Here is a 12724-nt window from a genome sequence, read left to right on the forward strand (position 1 = left end):
CCAGACACCTCTTCTCACACAACTGCGACTGTTAAGACTTGAATAAATCCAAAGACATTTTGGACGGAAGAAAACAAACTACCCATCACCTTTTCTTAAAGGTCCTTCTTATTTGGGCAAATGTCAACAGTTTGGTAAAGTTGTGTGTTTGTGATGGTCAAAGGAAAACAATGGTTTGGAGGCGAATGTTCGAGATGTTGGAACTCGCTAAGCCAAGTACAAACATGTTTGTCAATTGACCTTACTCACGTGTAGCTCTTCCATCTTTACAAAACGAGGCTTCGTGTGCCTCATGGTTCCTCACAACGAGAGTCAAACCACGTAGACACTTATGTGTGTCGTTTGGTACAAATGATAACAGATATGATATGGCGTCAGACTCTCATTTCTTTCGTTTGCAATTGATTAAAAAAACTTTGAAAGTTTCAGTATTGTTGACTAATTCTACAAGAATTATAATTCAAATAAAGTTAACAACAACAACAACAAAATATAAATAAAAAATAAAGGCATGCTCTGCGTGTGACATATTGTAAAGTAGATATAGGTGTGTCAGAATGAGCTGACATTTATTTACGCATGATAGTAGACTTGCAGAGTAAACAGAATCTAAACACTATTCTTGTCAGGTTTCATGTTTCTTTCTAAGAACTACATTGAGAAACATTTACTTCACCATGTGTTTATACAAAGGGTAGACTCCTGGTTCAAAAATATTTAACAGTACGACATTTCTTTTGCAGAAATGCCATCACCTACAAAAGCCAAAAAAAAACAAAAAAAAAAAAAAACAACAAAAACAACAACAAAACATCAAAAATAAACCCCACCAAACTTTGGTACTGTCACTTTGCTAGTTCCTTATACACATGAAGCCTCGTTCTGGTTTGAAGATGGAGCTAGCGTGAATGAGGTCCATATATTTGCCCAAGTATGGATGGGACTGTGGGACTTAAGGGGAATAAGGAGGTTTGACGTTTTGGCATTCTGGTAAAGAATAGGCTTAATCGGTGGCCGCGCTTTCCAAATTTCGGGCCGTTAAGAAACAAATCGATCGTTTATATCTCTCTTCTTATGATGATTGCAGACCTTCATCGTCTGAATAACTCGATGTCTCCCGAGCGCCACCAGTCAATCGCACAGCTGGGAGTGAATGATTCTCGTAAAAACAAGAAATGAAAGGTCAAAAAGAGTTCCCTGCCCATTGAGCGCGCGTTGCCATGACAGCAGCTTCCGTGAATGGACCGCGCGCTCCATGGCATCGTGGTGTGTTGGCGGCTGAAGTAGGCTGTAAACAAGTCATCATGGCCTTACTCGTGTGCCAGCATGCCAATCAGATGCCTACCCAACCCCCAAATCACCACTTCTCTTGTGCATCACGTGACTGCGCTTCGTGCTGAGCGATCGAGTACCAAATGAATGGCCATCGGGCACTCGTCTGTACAGCTGGAGTGGTCGCGGGCCTTTACTTTCCGTTCCAAAGGCCGCGAGACTGGTCAGAGCGAATGACCGATGGCGTTTAGGTGCTGGCATGAAAATAAAGGTCTTCTGCAAACCTGTCCTACCCACCATCCCGCTTCTTTGGCCTGTGCTTGCTTTACTCATCTCTCTCGCACACACATGCAGAGCTGAAGAAGAAGAATGGCGTGCCCAAATCGATGGCGGATCTGCTGGCACAGCTAGCCAGTCCACGCTGTGCACACAACTCCTCCTGCCCACGTGCGCTCTCAGCTACCCACACCCGGCAAAACAAGATCCACCCACATCCTACAACATTTACTTTACTGCGAAATGAAAAACGAAACTAGGGAAAGGTTAACGAGAGCATGCCTCGGCAAATCATGGTCAGGGTTCTCCCCAAACCCCTCCATCCCCCATCAATGGATCATCACCTCCGACTGATGTGATGAGGATTCTATGAATGACATCCACTCGCCTCCTCGATTTCCTGGCGGTCGTCTAGGACTCGCATTCTTCAAAGAAATACATTACCTTTGTAACTGTCTACTAAAAGCTATTACCACTGTGGCTTGTTGCATTACCTTTTATTACCCAACCTCCCTCAGGCCCCGGGGAAAGTAGGTCGACAAGGTGCGCCCCTCGTTGCAATATACGTGGAGCCTGCGCATCACTCGACGAGAGTGTTGTGAAAGACTGAGCAGATGACTCCGAGCTGATTACTGACTCATCATTTACCAGGTGCTTCAGATGTAACGGAATGGCCACGGTTGGAGGTGTGGTCGTGCGTGCGAGCCGGGCATGCGTGAATGCGTGCGTATGCGAGCGAGATAGAAACCCAACTGTTGATAAAGTGTCAATGCACGACCCGCACTTCTGCGGACACCCAGAAAATAATCGTTTTAAGAGGACGACCTCAGCAATGGATGAAGAAAAATGCAGGCCATATACTGTCACGCCACTAAGTTACATGGCGCGGAAAGGAGGGGAGGAGGAATTTGTGTTTTACGCCGAGCCAGCAACTAAGGCTATATCACAGCAAAGCATCCATTCACGTAAACAAATGCCACATAAAGAGTAAAAAAACAGCGCGCCCGAGACGAGAGCTGAACCCAGGACAGCCAATCCTCAGTGTATTGGTGAAAAGCACTAACCGTTGCGCCACCGGTTCACCCACACGACACGGGGACAATTTACAGAAACCTCCACGCACATGGGTGAAAAAGCCAACCACGCGATCCCCACATTAAACGGGGAGGGGATGTATGGGGGAGAAAGGAGTCCATACTTGTTTGGCTTTTCTTTCCCACCTCTTCTTCCCTGTCACCCGTCGAGGTACCTCCTTCCCCATTTCCTCTCACTTCAACACAACAAGAACTGGCCACGAGAAAAATCCAATGTCCAACTATCCCCCAAGTGAAAGGTTTTGTGAGGACGTTTATCTCTTTCCCGGACAATTCATTCTTATGTCTCTGAAGACCGTTTGGCCCAACTTGGAAGTTTTTTAAGTAGACATGTAAGTCGGCAAAGAAAAAAAAAATTGTCAAACGTGGTTAAACCTTTCTCCATATTTATCTGATTAAGCTCTCACGGGAGCAGGGCCTCCTGAACGGGAGCTACACCACAGCGCTAAGCGTGACTTGGGATTCAAGGGAAATGACTGCTGACTCCATCCGTTTGTTAAGCCCGAGAGAGTTTGCTTCTCTTTACATGCAGCTCGCATCCCCCCGAGACAGTTTGAAACAAGAGGGAAGACGAAACAACCATTCAAAGTCACCGTAAACCCGTGAGCTTGACTTTTACGGTTTGTTTTACTTTATTTTGGTGGTGGAGGGGAAGAAGAGATTTCTTTTTTTTTAAATTTTTTACCGGACCAAACAATGACATAGACCGTTTTCTCTGTCAGGGTGAGCGCGAGTGTTTGGTGAGAACTATTCGTTCCTCGTGCGGGCTACACAAAGCAAGCATGCGCACACACATATACACACACACATTCACACATATGTCTGCTTTTCTGCCGAGAAGAGGGTCGATAACCGTTTGTGGGCAGAGTTGTTGCAGTTAGCACTGCCATGCGAGGCATGCTGGGAAGACAGGCCGTGCTGCACCGCGTACACTGCTTGCTCCCGTTGCCATGGCAGCGCTCGAGCTGTTCCCGTATTACTATGCGCATGGCGCTCCATGACCGGCCATGCGCTACATGCGCTCTAGGAGCACTTGTGTCAGCGTGCGCGCGTGCGTTCGTGTCAAGTCTCGCAAGCAAGCATCTTGTGGCAGCGTTCCTGCATGCTCTATAGTACCTGTAACAAAGATCTGAATCATGTCCCCATTGGTCGTACGCACCAACTCCAACGCACGGCTCTCTCTCTCATAGTAACAGCCAAAGCAGCGAAAACGCGGTAAGAAGACAGCTGTTAGCTGTCGGCTTGTTCTTTCTTGTGTCTCCCAGTCACCTGCATCTTTTCCCTACATTCTGTGCAGATTCATTAAGCGATCTCTTTGATGCAAACGCAATCTGTGCTCCTCGTCATTTTAAAGCTTGTGAGCGTCCCGGCACGCATCTTTCAACGGAGAAGGGGAGAGTTATGATGCCTTAGAGAGAATTACATCACCATCATTACGTCACTGATCTGGATTACATCCCGACCACGCATTACGTTAACCCCATCAATGACGTGCCTTTAGGAACTACGTTGACTGCGTTCTGTCCTCGTGGTCACGTGTGCTCACTAACACACCCGTGACTGCACTAGGTGCACAGGAAGGCCGTCGGGTCGAACAACGTGCTATGGGCACTGCGGGTGGCAAAGATAATGGCGGAGGTTTGCTGTCATGTAAGGAGAGTCGACCCTCCTGCAGGCCGCTATTTACGCCCATTCCATTACAAAGGGAGGCTATAACGTGAGAAGCGCGACTACAGTCCACCCCCCCACCTTCCCGCAAATACACACTCCACATTCAGAAAGGAAATAATCTGAATTGTAAAATGAAAAAGAAACGGGATGTCGGGTGAGAGTGAAGGCCACGTACAAAACAAACGTCAAACTGCGGACTAACAGCCCATCAAACCGTTAGAGGAAGAAGATAGTCTAATGATTACAGCAACGACGTCCGTACCCTTCCCGTCTCAATACCCATGTTGCGCAGGTCACTTTCCTCAGCTGAGTCTGCCGTGGAATGGCTATTCCTTAAAGGGTCTGGGACGGCAAGCCAGAGAAGGAGAAAAGGTAGCGGGTCACTGACTATTTTGTCCATTCTATTTTTTTTTTAATTGCTACCGAGGACGTACACAGCCTGCCGCAAACTCTCTCGAAGGTGAACTTGCAGCAATCTCCGTGTCAGGACAAAAACATTCAGCTGGCTGTGCAGCATACTCTCCACCCTAAACGTCAACCTCGTACTGTCATGTGAAGAACGAGACGGGTCGGATGGGTGTGTTGGGGTGGAGGGCAACCGGAGAAAGGCGAGAGGTGTACGACCCATAGATGTAAATTATTCATCCTTCGACACCTAGTGGGGGGTGATTCCAGCCATGCAGCCTGAGTTTTTTTACTGGAAGGAAAGTACATTGATGACGTCAACACACAATCTGAGGAAAAGTGCATTCAGTGACTCCATGAGATTACCTTTGTCCCTTCCTCGCTCCCATCCCGGCAAGTATGATGAATCTTTCTTTCAGGGGTGGGGGATGCCTATGACGACCAGTTCTAGCCTATAACTGTCAATCTTGTTAAAGGTGACTTTCCTTTTCCTTCTGCTCGACCTAACCCTTTCACACAATCAAGACGTCAATCCTTCTGCACTTTACGAGTCTGTAGGAGAAGGATGGGGGAGAGAGAGGACGGGGGTCAAGTGAGTTCATAATGGTGACGCACCGAGTAACGGCGGTGAGGTAGACCCCACCCCCATAATAAAAGGAGGATTTCTCTTCCAATTTATTCCTCGACAGAGGTGTAAATTGTGCAGAATACCCGCTACAGTAGACACGTAAGGAAATCATAATGTCACAACAAACTGGCGGACTGGAAGTTTCGACTCTTACACGAAGTACAAGACGACACGTTTGGGCATGAAGAGGGGCAACGGCGGAAGTCCGAGACTAGACACATGTCGATGACGGAAAACCGTAAGATACAGGGCAGTCAGTCTCTTGTTTTCCACGCTGTTGATGGCCAAGTATGGCAGTAACTGGATGGCGACCGCCTTATCGTGTTTCCTTCAATGATATGATCCTTCTCGGATGCCAGTCACTGTCTCATGTCAGGAATCATTAACTTCCTTACCCTGCAGCCTAATGTGTTTTTTCCCTCTGAATTTATGAAAAAAATTCAAGATGGCCAGAAAATAAGACATCATCTGCTGGACGGCTTCCCTATCCTCCAAGATCAGTGGCCATAAAGGGGTGGACTTCCGTACTATCCCTCGGCAAAAACATGAGACTGCAGAAGATGCTAAACAGCAAGGGTCTGTCTGAGCCCAGAAGTAGCCCTGAGTTACGTTTCCTTGCGCAAAGTCGAGCATCACTAATCTTTGTCACACTGCCAGCTAAGCCATATATAACAATACAAACAACAGCAGTTTTAAAACTCGGTGAACGTGAAAACAATTCACGTGTTGTAATAAAAATGGTTTAATCAGGGTAGCGTAAGTACGACTTGTGTGTGTGCGTCTCTCTGTCCCATATTTTTCCCTCGTTTATCAGGGGTGTGGGAAAAAATTGGTGAGAAACGTTACAAACCGTGTGACAGACACTGACACACATTTGTCAGTCACACTTAACTGCCGGCGCTACTCGTGTTCCGCGAGATTTCCGACTAATGTTAATGTCGGCAGCAGGAAGCAGAAAGGAGAAGTAGGGCACATCACCAAGACCCATTTCTATAGGACTGCGTTTTACTTAGCTAATGTTGTGACTTGTCTCCACACTGTTGGTCCAATTCTACCTCTAAGAACATATATTTCTTTTTCTTTTTTTTTAAATAAAAGACCTCTAACATGTGTAGTTCCCTAAACTACCCGAATAGCTCTGAGTACCTGGAACATAAGCCAAACAAATATGAAGTATGTAGGGGGCACGGACACCACCATCATGGACTACCAACAACTCACAGTGGATGGCAAAACTGACGCTGCATAAGCGGGTCTAGTTTGGTCATGTGACCCGGCACGAGGCTTTAAAACAGTTTTTTATGGTATAATGAAGGTCGTCGACGCAGAGGTGAGACCAAAAAATAATAGTAAAATAAATAAAAATTACAAATGAAAGAAAGAAAGGCTGGCTGGCTAAAGTAAAAGAATGGCCTAGCCATACCATCCAGGAGTTGCTTACCATCGCTCATGGAGGGCCTTGCCATCCACTACGTCTAACCAGTTTCCCCTCCCCACCCCCAAGAGGAGGCCCCTAAGTACCGGCGGGGTAGCATAGCTACTCGTCAGCTGCTACCAATCAAGCAATGTACGAAAGACATGAACTTACTAAGCCTGAGCGTGAACGACGACGACGACGACGACGATGATGATGTCTGCACTTGTCTTAGCCTAAACAACAACGGTAAAGCCCTAGTCGATTCATTCTGATCGAAACTGGCACTTCTCCCTTGCAGGAATGCAATCAAAGGCAGAGGAGGGAACTTTTTCGATCGAAGCTAGAGGAAGCGTTCGTTCATCCCGAGGAAAGCACGCCATCGTAGCAGACAAAGCAGTCTATTAATAGACTGCCTGTTGTTGTCTTAGACCACGTCTGGAACAGTCTAAAATCACAGCGACCCGGTGCGGTCGACAAGTGAAACTAACTCAGCAAACTCCCGTTAAAAATGTCAGGGGAGTCGAGTAGAGAAAAGAGGAAAACGACATTGTGTTTCCTTGACTCTGGTTTTAACCGAGACTTGAATCTGCTAGGGGCCGGGTTTGGGGGTTGGGGTGACAGCAGGCGAGGATACTGGCCTTACTGGAGGTCAGTAAATGCACTAACGTCAAGGGAAGCGCGGATCTTTACAGAACACCCAGGGCGCCATCTTCACTTCGCGCCTCGCCATCTTGCTCAGCACCGGAAACTCATTCTTCAACGCAAACCAACAAGCCGCCTGAGATTAAAAGAGTCCCTGACATTTATTCCTTTCTTCGACAGCCAGCAACCATTTCTTGTTTTATTCTCTCCCTAAGCTCTAATAACTTTCTCGGGGTGGGGGTAGGGGCAGCAGCTGAGTGCCTTCATCTGATGCAGCGTCTGCAAAGCCACCCACTTCCTGGTTACGAGTGAGGCTGTGTACTTTCCCCCTCCGCTCTGCTCCCCTCGCCTTCAACTTCTTGCACATTATCAAGCATGGTGGCCAGATAAGACTTCCCCTTGCAGCCAGCTCCACTCCACCCTCTCGGGACGAGGGTGCTGCTGACGTTCCTAGCTCGCATCCCGTGTCTACCGAATTCTCCTGACAGGCATACCCCCACCTTCTCCATCACCTCCACTAGCCATCCTCGCCTTAGGGGACGCTCACCGTGCAACAAGAGAAGGGCGGCGAGTGCATAGTTTCTCCATTCTCTCATGTTTGTCGGTTCGAAACGTTCTGCTGTTTGTGAGAGAGAGAGAGCGAGAGGATGGGGAAGAAAGTGCAAGTCTTGAGAGATTGGATGAAGACGTGCACTAACAGCAAATGGATGCGAAACATGGCCTGTAGTCGGCAGCTCTCTTTGTACGCCCAGCATTTCATGCCGCGTTGACTCCAGTTGAGACTAATGACATCGCGCTGGACATGCTGGAAGTCATCACAAGCAGTGTTGCCATCTGGGCAGGTTAGCAGGCGAAAGGAATCGCCCTTTTTGCTCACCGCTCGGCGACCTTTGCTAGGTCAGACAATCTACTTCGTCTTTTGCTGTTTTCCACGTACCCCTCCCCCTTTCTCTCTCCCTCTCTCTCTCACACACACACACGAGAGGAACTAATGATCGGATGGAATATCTACTCCACATCTTGCCGCTATATTACTGGATGTAAACCAATTTTTCAGTTGTTTCAATAGCTATGACCATTGGTGTTTTGCATCGGACTGGCCTTTGATTCACGGATGTTCATTAGTTAAATCACTGCTTTGTGCCGGGGCGCGCGACACACTGGCCAAGACAAGCACACAGCTCGTCTACCTTTACCTGACGACCTCTGAGAGATAACATTCCGTCTCAGCCGCGTTTCGCATACTGCGGTGAAAGATGAGCTCCAACAATTTACTTTTGTCTTCTCACTCCAACACCAGTGGAGGTAAGGGGGCTGCAGGGAGGAAGCTGAGGGAGGGGAAGGCGGGTCGGCAGCGTCAGATAGTGGGGCGCCTCTAGCACAAGTGTGCGTGCACCTCCTCAAATCCAGCCAAGTGCAGAGTGTGCTTGCTTCAACCGTCTGCAGCCTGTGATTGTTTTAACTGAAGTTGCTAATATTATACTCAACTGAAGCCTGTGATTGTTTCACTCGACTGCAATTTCAGGGGCTCGCATTATGCGCTCCCGCGAGCATTAGCAGAGAAAACCATAAATCTAAAAATGATCGGTTCGAAGCATGTAGGTAGGACTTGAGAAAACTCAAAAGGGGTCAAAAATTGTGGTATGGTCAGAATTTATGTCTGTTAACAATAGCAGTAAACTTATATTTAGCCTCTGACGCAAGGGAAAAGATGGTGGTGGTAGTTAGAAGCTTCAGCCTTCAGATATATAGTGACAATCGACGTAAGTTTATGATGTTACTGTAGTGGGAAGACAATGATACTTAGCTGTTCTTGTTATATACTGTAGTACCTGGAGCTCTCCTTGACAGAGTGGGGCAGAGTGATATTTGACTCTCCTTGCTGTAATGGGACAGAATGATACTTAGCTTATCTTGCTGCAGTAAACAAGAGAATGACAATCCTTAGCTCTTTGTGCGTCACATGCGTTGGGGGCACCGTGACGTCCCATCCTAGTTTATAATACAGGTTAGCGTGCTCTCATGTCATCGATATCCGGTTATTGTCCTTCCCTAAGTATCACGGGGTTAGGGTCCTATCAGGTTGGATCACTAAAAAAAGGGGAAATGCCTGTTCCATGGCACGCAGCAATAACATTTTTCTATTTCTTCTCTTAATATGATGCATTAATTAAAGATATTTATATTATTTATATTTATAAATTAATATAATGTGTTTGCATGCTTATATGTAAAGCGCCTTGAGTCTGATACACAATACAAATGAGTTTATTATTATTAAACCATAATAAATCCTCCGAGATTTGCGGCCTTGCGCGATGAACTCGTAAAGGTCAAATATCGACTAAGTTTATGTACGTAAAAACTCCCTCATGTAAACACTCATGCCAAGCCTGGTCACGTGATCATCCATATTTGTCCAGTTTAAAGGGTTTAAAGAGTTTCACCCCCTTCCCTTGAGTAGCCCTTCCGCCTATGAACTCCATGACCACGGCAAGACAATGGTTGTATAAAGGTGTAATCTGCTAACACCCCCTCCGCTCACAACACCCTCCTCCAACTACTCACCCAGCCACGGTTACTGCATTCTTGCGCAGCCTGCCGAGACAGGTATGAGGACAGAGGGCGAGCCACACCTGTCATGCTCACCTGATCGGCAGGTAGATCAGGCCCAGTTTTACGACACCTGGGAGCACCGTTCGCCTGTGCCTCAGCCCTGCTCCGCCCTCCAGCCTCCGAGGTATGCAAGAAGCCAAAGAGGTGGCGAGGGGCCAAGGTGCAAATAGTTTGATCACAACCCGATCTTCCGTTTGTGTGCACACCGCCTGCTCTTCTCGCGCACTGTACTGTGATCTCAGCTCACTCTTACTTTCGGTTTGTGACGTCGTTCGATATAACATATGAGACGGCAGTAGAGTCTCTCACCCCCTGACGCATCCCACAACCCTTTTAATTTTTACTTTTTAAACTGTTAGCAAACTTGTTTTCTACCCCGGGTGCGACTTGCGCTTCTACCTGCCAGTCACAGCGAACCAGGACGCGCTGCACACGGTCTCTCACATCGTGATTTACTGGCCAGAAGAATGATATTTCCTCCGAGACCTCCACGGCGTTAGTTCGACAAGGACAGTTTATTTCAAATGAACTACTACACAGCACGGCGCATTAAATTAACCGGGGTATATAGGAGGGAGTGTGTATGGGAATGTCGTCTCACGATTACGAAGTCAAGACAGATAAGACAGGGGATCGATACACTTATAAAAGAAAGAACTATCGGTATATTATCTATTTATTTTCTCTCTCTCTCTCTCTCACACACACACATACAGATTCGTGATTTGTCTAAGGATGTCATCTCAGGGTGAAAGATAGAGTTGCCTCGTTGCCAGTCACCTTTTACAAGAAGATGCACCTCCGTTCGTGAAAAGACTGAACGACTCGACGTGCACCTGAAAACAGCCCAGCTCTTGACATTTGCGCCAGTCATGTCAGTGCTATGTTATTACCGCCACTCCGTCACCGCTACCCTCCACACCCCTCCTTGTCACGTGAGCTCCACACCAGGTGAATAATGACTTCAAAAAAGTTTTTTTCCAAGCTCTCGATGGCTGGTTTATCTGACATCAACTGGCATTCGTTTAATAGTTATTACGTTCTGGGAAGCAGGGGTAGAGGCGGAGGTGACTAGAGATACCCGCGTTGTGCCTCGTAGGCAAGAACTCATGACAAAGCAAGTTTCTGGCTAGTTTCACATCTGTGCTCAAACATCTTTGTTTCTTCATATCGGTACGGCATTTCGTAACTCTGGAAAACCGATGCACGCCTCACCTATTTCACGCATAACAAATATAAGCACAGTCCTTCAGCCCAGTTACTCTTGCAATGAGTAAGGCCCCACCCGGTCATGGCAAAGAAAACTGCTCGGTGCGGTATTCATCAATCCTGTTTGCCCAAGTGGGGTGGGGGAGACAAAGAGAGAAAGACTGTTATGCATTGTCGTAAAAGTCTGAATGAAACCCATCCCCTTTGCCGGCGACAGCTGCTGCTGCAGCAACCAGCACGACAAGAACCAACCAAGTGGAAACTCGGTCAAACTGGAAACCGTTAAATTAAGTCGCTGTGACCTTAGTGTCTGTCTTGACATGCCTGGTGGAGTATTTATCAAAGTCAATCCTAGACAGGATACAAATATATCTGGCTGTATGAAGATTTCCTCTTCGTTTCTAGTCTCTTCCTCTATTGCATCGCCAAGTCCTGTAGCGATCGACCCGCCACTTGACTCATTCAGATCCCATGAATTATATAACACACCGGCCTGTACCTAGAACAGGATGTTGACGGACATGTACACTGTGTGACACGAGTTTATACAAACGATCACTTACATCCAACTGAGATTTTAAATAGAGAGAGAGAGAAGAGCGATTTTTTTTTTGGGGGGGGGGAGTGAGAGAGAGAGAAGGCTACAAGATGCGTAAGTGCTACTGACAACGGCAGGACTATAAAGATTCCGATAGGAGATACCAATGCACCTGCAAACAAGTGCACCAAGGCAAATTGGTCGAAATGACAGGATTAAAAAAGCTCGGCCAGTGTGTGATTGAAACAAGGGAATGCTAACCACTTCCCTTCCCCCACTCCCTGCACACACACACACACCCCCTCTATTGACGTATCGCCTTCCAAAACACGAGGTCTCTCTTATCCCCCCAAACACTCCTCTCCCTTACCTCATGCGCATAATGTGTGCATTTGTTGCTCTAGCTTCTGCAGCTTCTTGGGCTGTCAAACTCCAGAAGCATCTCCTCAATGTTACAACCTCTTTGAGGAGGCAAACAATCTTTAAAAAAAAAGAAGAGTCGGGAACAAACAGCAAAATTTGCTGAAGCGAGTGCGGCTGGTGCAAGGGAAAAACATCTGACAAAGGGGAGGATACGAGGAGCTGGGTGAAGGGGTGTGATGGGGGGTGGGGCAGTCGTGCCAATGCATCGAGTCAAGTTATTCAAGCTACAAATCCTGGTATATTGGTGCCGTGAAATCCTGCTTCTCTGCTAGGCATGGCCAAACATGAATAGCAACCCCCTCCAACACATACACCTCCCCAACAAACCTCTTTCGCTAACATGAGTCCACAAGAGCTGTTGCCGCAGTGGGTGTCTGGACACGACTGTCCCTCCCTGTCTGTCCCCCCTCTCAACTAGTGTGTGTGGGCTTCGATTTATGTTGTGCGTTTCCTGCAGTGTTTTGTTTTCTACAAAGCGAGCATGTTTTTTTCAAGGTTTACATTGTTAAGCGGTGACAATGCCTAGATTCAGC

General features: G+C 47.2%; 1 protein-coding gene across 3 annotated transcripts in view; it reads right to left on the minus strand.

Moving 5' to 3' along the window:
* LOC112571956 (SLIT-ROBO Rho GTPase-activating protein 3-like) overlaps window positions 1–12724 on the minus strand; it is a 93428-nt gene that overhangs the window by 47909 nt on the left and 32795 nt on the right. The window lies entirely within an intron of this gene.

The sequence above is a fragment of the Pomacea canaliculata genome, linkage group LG9, assembly GCF_003073045.1.
Source record: "Pomacea canaliculata isolate SZHN2017 linkage group LG9, ASM307304v1, whole genome shotgun sequence".
In the NCBI taxonomy this organism is placed as follows: domain Eukaryota; kingdom Metazoa; phylum Mollusca; class Gastropoda; order Architaenioglossa; family Ampullariidae; genus Pomacea; species Pomacea canaliculata.